This window comes from Protopterus annectens, chromosome 1.part0, assembly GCF_019279795.1.
Source record: "Protopterus annectens isolate FY-2018-M chromosome 1.part0, PAN1.0, whole genome shotgun sequence".
Taxonomy (NCBI): domain Eukaryota; kingdom Metazoa; phylum Chordata; order Ceratodontiformes; family Protopteridae; genus Protopterus; species Protopterus annectens.
In genome coordinates, this window is record NC_056725.1 from 1,037,310,657 (window position 1) to 1,037,323,051 (window position 12,395).

Below are 12,395 nucleotides of genomic sequence, written 5' to 3' on the forward strand. Positions count from 1 at the left end.
ACTAACCTATGAATGTCCTATGAATATATATAGTCTGTTGCTGCATTGTAGTAATAAACAGATGTGCATAATCTGCAGTATTGTGGGTTTGTACTGTTGATGCACTGTAATGCTGCTCCCACCCTGTGCCAATGCCACAGGTGTAGCTACTGAGATCACATCTCTCACACAACTATATAGGTCCCTCTGGTATACCTCTGGGGCAGCAGCCTGTAGCTGGTGAGTATGGTGTTTGTTCAGGTTTGCAAATACACCGGCCATGTTATGGCCATGGTATAATCCATGCACACATTTAACACACCTACCCATAATGCATGCTGTACATGTTCACTTATTGTTGCTGTTAACTGCACTGCATCACAGTGGTCACCATGGTGGCATATCTGAAGGGTATGTAAGAGTCCTGCAATATAACTAACAAACTGTCATTGCAAGATTTGTGTGCACAGTGATGAACATAATGGTGGGACAAATGGCCTACAGTAGGGACATATCTGAAACATCACCTTCATACAGTGTTACAACAGTGTATATACCACTATTACAATGGAAATTGTTACAGATCTACACAACGGCATATAACAATACTGCATTCCACAACCCTTACAACCTGTAATGTGGTCCTAACATGAGCAATGAATGTGTAATATGGAATCCTATGTTAGAACAGCAAATATGGGGAATACATACATTAACAAACACTGGAAGGATATGTGTGCATCCACTCCAAATAACATATTGTGGAAGCAGCTTTTGATGTACTGACAGCATGCACTCTTCATGAGTATGGACATTCTAGCAAGTACAGGTCCTCAATGTCACACCAAGAAATGGTCTGCTGTCCAAAACGTTTGCCCATCAAATGTGCCCACTTACCTGCAACCTTACTCCACCTCAGGCCCACCATCCCCATCTGTATCTTGCTGGTGCCAATGTACACCTGTATGTTTGCCATTCATTAACAGGGACTAGGCCGGTACACATGGTGTTCAGAATTTGGGACATTGCAAAATGACACACATGTGTAGGCTATAGTTGTCAGGCATCTGCATAAAGGCTGAGGATGGGGAGGGGCTTTCATCCTGAAACACAACAGTGAACTGAAGCAGAGATCCAAAGCTTGCTAAGAATGGCTGTAGCTGCACGCAGTCAAGGTCATGAATTGTGGCAGACATAACCCTGACTCCAGAGCAACAGTGATGACACTATGTGACCTCCAAGGTCTGTGCACATGAGTTGACCTTGCAATCATGCAGAGTTGGGGACATCTGGAGGGCAGAGTGACCAAATACTGGCAAATGCAGATGGCCCATGCTAGTATACCCCTTCCAGGAATAGTGACTGCTGTAGTACACTTAACAGTTGGTGCAACAAACCCATGATAAGGTTGTGCACACATATACACCCACAAATTGTATGTATCTCAATCAACATCTGCACAACTAACACATTTGTTTGATACTGCACTTGCTTGCACATGTCATATGTTACATATCAGGTTCACGTAATGTTAACATGTGCAGTAATGTGGCCCCATGGCATATCAGGGAAGATGGTGCCATGTCACTAAGGGTGCGTACACTCCCCATAGCCATAGTGAGGTTTGAAGGTTGTCACTGTAATTGTATTTTATTGGCCATACATGCACCGCTGATGATGAGATCTGTAAATCAGAAATCATGCATTCACAAATGACATCTCTCCACATATCATCCCAAGTATGTGTCAGACAAGCATATAGGGGCTGTGAGCAGCAGAGCAAACATAACTGACACACATATACACATTCAGCAATGGTGTGTACACCTGTGAGGTACGGTGCACAGTACATGCCAGGGTGCTGAACAGGTGTGCAGCAATACTGTGTACATGGGTACAGTGTATTCCAGAGGAAGGGGTATCACCTACTAACACAATGCATGCATCATAGAGATGTATAATGTTGGTAACAGGGATGGACTACAGCAGCACTGCATGCTGCTGATTGCCATATGTCATCCATGTTGACAGATGGGTAATGAGAGTTCTGTGTGTAATATCTTTGTGCAACCTCACCTATAAGTGTGTGTGTGTGTGTGTGTGTGTGTGTGTGTGTGTGTGTGTGTGTGTGTGTGTGTGTGTGTGTGTGTGTGTGTGTGTGTGTGTACTGTTAAACAATGATGTACAGATCTTAAAGTGCATTTCTTGTTTTCCCCTCACAGGTGGTGAGGTGGGTCAGGGTCCCTCCTGCCGGGAATCTGATGTTGGTGTCCATACAGACACTGATAATAAAAATAGGTGTGTTGAGGCACAGGCTGGGTTGTCAGGGGCTGAAGCTGCACCATTGTTTGACATCCCACTGTTATACACCCCATCCCCGCACACAGTCACATTGCCTATACGTACCCCATCATCAGTGGCCATAGCTGAGGGACAGTTGGCAGTTGGTGGCATGGGACAGGACAGTGTGATATCTATGGCATGTGTGTCTGGACACAGCAGCCATAGCCAGAGGGGGTACCACACAAGCAGATGTACAGGGATGCTTGTAGGAGGGGTGCTGGTCATCATGCCCCTGGCAGACATGCCACATCTGGTGCCACCAGTTGCATGTTTCAGGCCACCATGGAGGTGCAGGCATGTATGCAATGATATATCAGACAGGGTCTAAGGCTGCAGAAGGCTACTCATTTAGCTGTTATTGACAACATCCGTGATCTGGCAGGTTCCCACCATTATTTTGCAGAGGTCATGGATAGACGGTTGGGTGAGATGGTGGGAATCCTCGACCGTGGAACGTCTGTGCTCAAGCATATGGTGGGAGTAATACAACAGCCACATGGATGTAGGCCAGCAACACCAACAGCTGGAGGTCAACATGGATGTGCCAGAAGTCATAGCCACTCCCGTAGTGGCAGTACCAGCCCCAGCACTCCAGGGGACATTGTCCACACCACAACACAGCAAGCTACGTGCACATGGCCCTGGCCGGTCCCAAGAGGGACCTGGATCTAGCGATCATCATCGGGAGGAGAGTACCATATAGTGGCTTGTACCTGGTGGTGCCCGTAGAACCCCTGGCAGGCACAGTTCTTGTGTCCATGGCCGGAGATGGGTAACTGCACACCCTGCCAGGTATGGTCTGCAGATGTCCAATAAACCCCTGTATATGTCAGCCACATGGCAGAACTGTGTGCATGCATACACACACACATCAGCAACACAGCTAGGGCAACCCCATACCTACAATCAGCACATCACAACAGCCCAATTAATAATTAAACCCCCTCATACACACACACAGGATGTCAAATGTATGGCTCAGCCTAGGTCTCTGGGAAACCAACAACACACCCTGTGCATATGATGAAACCTGTGCCACATCTCTGTCATCCATAACATCGATGCAGGGACAGGTTAATATGGTTTTGATGCACAGGGTGACTGTAGTATGGTGTACCAATGTAATGCTGTGTAACATGTTGTCAGCAGTAAAGTTTAATGCTTACATGTCAGGAAGTCTAGCTGTCCAGCCATGATGCATTATAGCTGTTAATAGCACTGTGTGATTGTGGTCTCCATAATGTATTCCGTTTGTGTTGTAAGTGTCCATGTGTCAGCAGGATGTTGGTCTGATGTTGTTTAATACAAGGGGTATGGCACTGTGGTGACACCTTGGCTATGCCATATCCTGGGTACAGGTGAACACATGCCATAGGTCTGTATAACAGTTACTGCATGTGCCACATGGTTGATAGGTCTGGGGGTGTATACAGGTGAGTGCATGGTGGCTGATGTCAGCAGCCTGTCTACAGTGGACAATGGTAAGTGTACTGAGTGGTACATACCACATGTTTGTGTATAACACACACAGATGCTTTGGTGTTGATGCAATACACAGAGAATACTGTACACATGGATATATGTAGTTGTGTAAGGAACCAATTTTAGCCTATGTAATTCCACCAAGACTGAATAGGCACAACAACACATTGGGAAATAAGCAGTCTGCTAGTGTAATGTCATTGATGATGGTACTGGCAGGGTATATGTCCCTTTCCCCAATGTAGTGCAATCCTCAACTCGGTAAACATAGGTGTGCTGGTGTGGGTGGCACAGATAGTGTGATTGACAACTACTCAACCTGTTAACATGAACTGTACAGTTTTACGGCCAGCTAAGTGGGGGGATACACTCAACAGTAACTGCAATGATGGTGGCTGTGTCCACAAGAGCCACACCCAGCTATATAGACCAACCCCAGTATCACTGTACACCTACACAGTGGGGGAAGAGGGCATTTGCACATCTACTACTAGCTGTGATGGAATGTATTTCCACAGGATGATACCTGTGAAATGTTAGCATTTGCTAGGCATTTCTCAGACAGATGACCTCCTGGGACATGTATATTCTGCAAACGGAAGTAGATCCCTTCACATACATACACACTCTTACTTGGCAACACTAGGACTAGAACCCGTGCCAAAGTATGCAGTGCTACTGATGTGTGTGGCCTTAATTCCACATACCACACAGCTTTTAGGATGAGGTGTGTTCTAGGTTACATGTTCATGGGTTCATAGGTTCATAGGTAGGTACTAGGCTATCGGCCCAAGGGCCTACGTAAGCCTAGCCAGCAAGGTTCTATAGCATATGTTACATGAAGAACATCCCCAGGCCCTGTACAGTATGGTAATGGGGGATGTACTGGCTGTTTATGGACAATACATAGTGTGACATACTGTCATATACACATTGACAAACACATAACAGTCATACACACATCTTAAAGACCTGGGTTTATTAGTGCTACCTTGTCATTGTGTCCATTCTGTTACATATAAGTTGCACACAGCACATGCATAACTGGGCTGGATAGTGTTATCAGTTACCTGTATGGTTGATGGTGACAGCATTCCCCATACAGTGGAACACGGGACATGTACTGAAGGTACCAAGGTGTAAAAACAGTAAACCCAAAACCCACACCCCACAGTGGATATTGTATGTACTGAAACTCATGATAATACTCTGACATACGCACCATCACACTCTGACCAGGACTGCAATACAACCCCTTGTCTATCCCAAGAGTGCTACTACAGGGATATGCATCTAATGCACATGCTACAGGGATAGTAGGGTGATGCATTGTCATGGTTCTCCTACGGTCAGCAACATCACTAGCCTAATACTGTGTGGCAAGACATATTGTATTAGGAGAATGTGGCCTCAGAATGCTGTATCCTACAAATATACACACTTGCACACATACACACACTTGCCAGAACTCAGAGGGTATCCCATGCCTATCAACCCATTTGCACAACAGTGTTGTGCTGATACTGCAAGCCCCAGGTAGCCCATAGGGTGAAGAGTGTAATAAGGTACATGTAATGTCCAGTACAGCAACAGCCACATCTAACTATAGCAATGGGGGAGTGAGGTGGCTGTGAAGGGCCTCAGGGTATTATCAACTACAGGTCTACAAACACAGAGACACTGTTATTCTCAGTAATGCATGCATACACATTTGTCAGTACTGGGGTCCATCGGTGCAGATCTTCATAGGTGTGTACCAGACTATTGTCCATGGAGAGGTGGGAAGTGTAGGGGATGTGTGTACAGTGGTATCATGTCACCTTCCATTTGCCAGCAGGCCATTTATCAAAAGATACCACAGGGATGATCCTCAGGGTGAGAGTTACATGCAACATCCAATCATCTGGTTGCCTCTTGCAGAGGGCCAGTGAGGTGCTCCAATTGACATGTATGCAACATGTATTACATACCATGGTCAGTGTCTGTCTTGGAGACCTGTACCCTAGCATGTTCTGTTGACTGTGGTAGTGTAGTTGAGGTATCCATGGCATGTGGTGTGTACAGGGTGTGGATTTCTAGCTGTGGCATTCATAACACAGCTGGGCAGACATGTCAGTGTCACTTAAGCATAGATTGCCTGTAAGTAGCCAAGATGGAGTCCCAAAATCTGTACAGAGGACAGGCAGACATCAGCTAGCCAACTTGTTATACAGTAGGATGACTGTTTTGACAGATAGATGTCTGACACTGATAGGTATGCCATTACTACATGACTGCAGCCCTCAATGACATGTCCTATACACACAGTAGTTTACAGTTAATATCCACATGTCAGATCAACATCCAGTAGCAAATACTTAATGACACACAGCTCACACACCAGGAACATGACAGTGAGGACTCACAGTCCATCTTTGCATGCAGGGGTATTTGGTTACAGTACTACAATCTGCGATCTACTCTTACTTGGTTATGCACTTTTAACATTAGTAATGTAATGATACACTACATGCCAGTATGACTGCATATAACCTGGGATACTACCCATGTATGAAACACATTTAAATGGAAAAGAGTGTTGTACAAGCCATATATACTCAGGTGTTCCAGACAGTAGACTCACACAACTTTCTACTGTAATGACAGCACATAGATGTATGTTATGTACATGGAATTAAATACACTTATTAAAGATGTCATTACCCTGCTATTTTATCAGACTGGAATGTGATCACTGGTTCCCAGGGCTGAGCTATGCTTAGCATGTGTAAGCATTGCTTAAATGTAATTGCTAAGCAGATTTGTGTACTGTTAAGCGAAGCCTACACAGTGTAAGCTGCTATACATTTAACCATACATTAGCAGCGCTTACCATCCTGCAAACCCACACAAACCCTCTTAAAGCTGCTCTAAACTGCCTTAACCACTCTGTATCCAACAGCCCTTGTTCTGCCCAGCAAAAAAATAAACAGCCCTTAAACCCAGGACCCTGTACACTATAGTCACAGCAGTTAACCACTAAGCCATAACAGCTGAGAAGGTGGTTGTTGTTTTTTCCAATGTATCTGTCAGTACACATACTGAATAGTATTGAACAACTGCTATGACTTCTACAATTGTGTAGTACTTGTTAGTGATATTAGTGTTGAATCACGTATGCTTTTATATCTAAATATACACATATCAAATAAATACGGTGTGATACATCTGGGAAGGTATATACAACAGTCATGTTTACACATAACAAGGATATGGATATGTAGATATATATATATATATATATATATATATATATATATATATATATGTATGTATACATGTACATACACATATATAATTATATATATGTATTTATATACATCTGTATATTGTGTTATATATAGATTTATCTGTGTGTGTGTGTGTGTGTGTGTGTATATATAAATATATATATATATTAACTATATCTATCTATATATATATATATATATATGTGTGTGTGTGTGTGTGTGTGTGTGTGTGTGTGTGTGTGTGTGTGTGTGTGTGTGTGTATATGTATATATATATATATATATATATATATATATATATATATATATATATATATATATATATATATATATATATATTTATATATATGTATAACATATGTCCATAACATGTAGTAGAGTCATACCTTGGCACCAATAGTCACAACCTCTTAGTGCAAGTGGATGTCATGTAAGTATTGCAGGTATAAAGTAGACTGTTGCTCCTGTAACAGGGGGTTGTCTGAACAGAAATGTGTGGGAAGTCACATCTGATATTGACATGTACTCCATCAGTTACTGACAGACATCATAAGATCATCATAGTGCAGTACTACAGAAATCACAGTAATGATCCTGTGGAATACAGCAAAGACATGACCAATACATTTGGACAGTCTGACACTTTCTGGTCAGTCTAGAGATATACACAGAACTCCTTAGTGCAAGACATGTGGACCAAGCCTGACAAAGTGGATGTTGACAGCCATGTAAATGGGGATATCATGAACATACTGGAATAGATAAAGTCACACAGTTTATGTATTCACACAATCCTGTCTGTCCTGACACATAATAACCAGAGGAGCAGAGGTCACAAGCCCACATACTACCCACTAGTTAGTGAAATACATCTGTACAACATCCCACTGCTTTGTCAGAAATACACAACAGTTATGGTGGCCTGGCAACAGTAAGCCTGACACATATCTGGACATAACATCACACTGGGTAAGCACTTGTGCTGCTAGGCATGTCACAAAGCACTGTGCAAACTACAGGCAGACTGCCACAACACTGGCTTACATTTGTTATGGGGGAATACACATGTACCTGCAAATATAGCAGGCTCTACAGGCATGTACCTGCATGGAATAACAGACACCTGTGTGAAGGCACATACCCACAACCGATCTGAACACAGCCACAGTCACATATGGTAAGCATGCTTAATATTACAGTATATGGACTGTGTGATCAACACCATCCTCATATGTGCAACTCACACACTAACTCTACATATACTGGGCCAATACACAGTGTATTCCGATGCCTGACTGTGGTATGGGACATGTGTCGGTCTGTGCTTACAAACATGTACACTAATAGGGTACCATACACTGGAGCAGCATGCAACATCAGATAGAACAGGCCCAAGAACAATGACATCTACCACAGTCTGCACACAGGCCAAGTTACATATTCACAATACACACTCTGCCAACAATCACCATAAGTACACAGACCTCACTACTGTACGCACTACAACAGAATGTCCAGGTTTTGTCCTCAAATATAAGCCCTACTATATGTAACATGACTAGCAGTCTGATATCTCACTGGCTTGTTATCAGGTATGATGTCAGTAAATAATGATGTACTGAACATATCCACCTCTTACTGCATGACATATTTACAAAGGTTGACAGAGTTGTGGCTGGAGGCACAAACACAGGGCCACAATTGACATGCTGCTGTGATAAACGCATACATTTACTGGTGAAACAGGGTTTGTTATGACATATGTCTTTTGAGGGATATGAAGTCAGTAACTCACATGGCTGTCACCATGTACTGACTGCAATCCTCAGAGTATGCTACTGCATTTCTAAGGATTGGACATGTGTGAGTAACACAACACATGTAAGACTCCAAACACTGGACAGTCTGCAGATAGCCCTACAGGTGAGAGTTTCCTCAACCACATAACACTGTCATGACAGATATTAAATCATGTAGACTAGTCATATCCACACAAACCCTGTTAAATCAACATTACTTCAAATGTTGAAGAGCAAGACTTACATTCTGTCCTCATGTCTGGGACATCCCCTCATGTTTATTGGCCTATCTCCACAGTGTATGCTGTAAGATATATATCCCACTACCCTCTGTGATGCTGTTTGCCAAACACCGACATGGAGTCCTGCTCACAGTGAATGAAAATGCCAACACCCACATGATGTTCTTAGTTATAGGAGTGTGTTTCCATGCAATTGGCTATGGGAATGATACCACAGCTGTTCCACATACAATCAGCTATTGGGGGACTGCAATTCGTGCACAGACAGACCCATCAGCTGATCATGAGCATCACTTACAGAATACAAGCTGCTGCCTAAGCAAAGCAGGTGTACTTCTCCACATCCACCAGAGAGGGAGTGAGAGAGACAGACAGAGGCAAAGTAAGAAAGGAAGGGGATAGGAGAGTAAGAGCTAAGTATGTTTGTGTCACACACAGTACAGGGTTTCAAACACCTGCCTGACTATGTATTGTTATTACATTTGTATGCAGTTATTGCATGCGCCACAGAGCTTACATAATGGAGAGCTGTCCAAAGGTATCTTTGAAGGTGAGTGACATCAGCAACAGTGATAAAGGAGGGATAAGGTAAGTGTAGTGCATGTGCCTGTCCACAAAAGCAGGTGACAAGGAAGACACAACCATGCTCTCTCAGGGACACACACATTATCACAGCTGGCAGGGTCAGAATTAGAATTCCTAGCTAACTAGTTTGCAAAACTACAGTACTATGCAGGTATCACTTGCACCACAGAGGTTATCAGGCTGATATATAGGCAAAGGGTGTGTCAAGGTGACTGACATCAGAAGGCATGCTACAGTAGGGCAATGGGAGGTGTAGTTAGTGTGAATGGCTTCCAAATCATTAATCCCCACACACACAGACACAGATTTGCCAGTACTGACATGCATGGGTTCATTGCTTTACAGGTGTGTAGTAGTTGACTGTGCCAGAAAACTGTACAAGGCTAGGCAAAGAGTATACCTTGGCATCAGGCCACATGACAATGGTCTGCAGTGTGGCTCAGGGGTGTAGTCCCTGGATTGGCCCACACAGGTGGGTATTGTATTCATCATCCACTCATTTGGGTTACTATTGTAGGTGGCTGCGCAATGCTTGCCATGTATGTGTTCTATATTCCATAACACAGATGGTGTCTGGGTTGTGCACATGTCCCACATGCATGTTCTGTGACATGTGGAAGTGTACCTGGGGTGTCTGGGGCATGTTGTGTGGACAGATTATCATCTGATGTGGCATTCCTGACCTCATGTGGTGAGAACTGGCTATGGAACTGAGCTTGTGCCTGCACCTACATTGACAGCATGATACAGGTATTCACTGGTGTTAGTGGCATCTGTCCATACAGGGCATGTGTATAAGGCATGGTATGTCCTTTGTGGGTTACATTTGCTGACTCTACAGTTGTTGTAGGCGTCTAGCGGGGAACATAGCAAAGGACCACTGTAAGCAATTATTTGCCTATTGTAGGGATGGAACAGGGTGCCATGTCCTCTGTAGTCCACTGCAATCACACTGGGGTTACTATCTGTGGGCAGTATGCAGGGAACTACCAATATAGTGGCTGTTGCCTACCAAGTATGTTTGTGTATGAGACATGGGTGGAGAGTGTTCTCTGGGTAATACTAGGGTTGCCTATATTTTTCACCAATCCATAATGTCACATGTAGAGGTATGGATTGTCTACACCAGCCTCTCTGCAGTTTGACATCTGTTGTCCTTGTAAGGTGGACATTCTGACATATAGTAGGTCCTCAATATAAGAAATTTGCAAAACCCACCCCACAATGAGTCCTGTTATTACACAATCACAGCTACCTTCACAAAAGATACTAATGACAAACCCACACACACATGACAGTACTGCGATTCAAACCCCTACCTAGCTATGTATTGCTACTACAGTGTACTACATTTATTGTGTGCACCACAGAGCTTATAGGATTAGCCCTTCTCCATAGGTGTATTTCAAGGTGAATTATATCAGCAGGCTTGCCAAAGTAGGGCAATGGAAAGTGTAGTGACTGTGACTGGCCTCAAAAGCATTGATCCCTACACACACACACACACACACACACACACACACACACACACACACACACACAAAGAGTCTCACAGTTGCTATGTCTGGGATTAGAACTCCTACCTAACTAGTACATCACATTATAGCATTACATAGTTATAGCACATGCCACAGAGCTTATAGGGCTAATCCTTCTCCAAAGTTGTATTTCAAGGTGAATGACAGCAGCAGTCTAGCTAAAGTAGGGCAATGGGGAGTGCAGTGTGTATAAATGGACCATAAACCATTCATCCGGAAGCACACACACAACACTCAGTCACACACAGGTTTACATTTGACAGGACCATGTATACAACTGCTAGATGAATAATGACTTCTACTGTCATGTTACACAGTTATCACAAGCACCACAGACACTATAGTGCTGAGGGCTACCAGAAGCAAGTGTCTACAGTGATAGACATTTGCACATCATGTGGTATTGGCCAACTGGATGTGTGCTGGGTAGGACAGGCCTCATGATGGGAAGCTCTTTGTCACTGTCTGTCACTCTCTTCCCCACATCTATGTATGTGTATGTTTGACCAATTATAGTGTGTTGTCCTTGGATATATGTGTGTATTCCTATCCGATGTGTGTGCAAAACATGACTGGTGTGCAATGTGGAGTGTGTGCACAGACATCTGCAACTGACAGATATGTATAGTCCACTGTTGTTGTCAGACATGGGCTTCATTGTGGGAGCATGCCCAGTATGACCTTTCAGTATTTTGTTGTCAGACATGGGCTTCATTTCTCTAAGTGTGGGAGCATGCCCAGTATGACTTTCTGTATTGAATGTGTGAATCCATTCCATGTAGGTTGTATTCCAGTGCAGGCATTTATGTCTACACCTACAGCTAGCAACCTTTTTCTGCAGGATATCAGTAGATCGGTTGATGATATGGGGTTACAATGGGCAAAGGATAGCGGGATACTGTAACTAATTGTGTCTGTGCTGCATCTGATACATGGATTTGGTGTTAGCAGAGATATTCAGACATATGCACTGTTTTACACTGTGATGTTTTATGTCATCAACTACTGACAGGTATATGTATTTACTTGCAGTAATTTCCTAGGGAATACAAGATGAATGATGCTGTGTCCAGTATTGTGGTCTGCAGCCTACATATTCTTGCACAATCATGCCATTCTGGAGGGGAAGCTGCAGACACTTACTGATGGGTCTGTGTA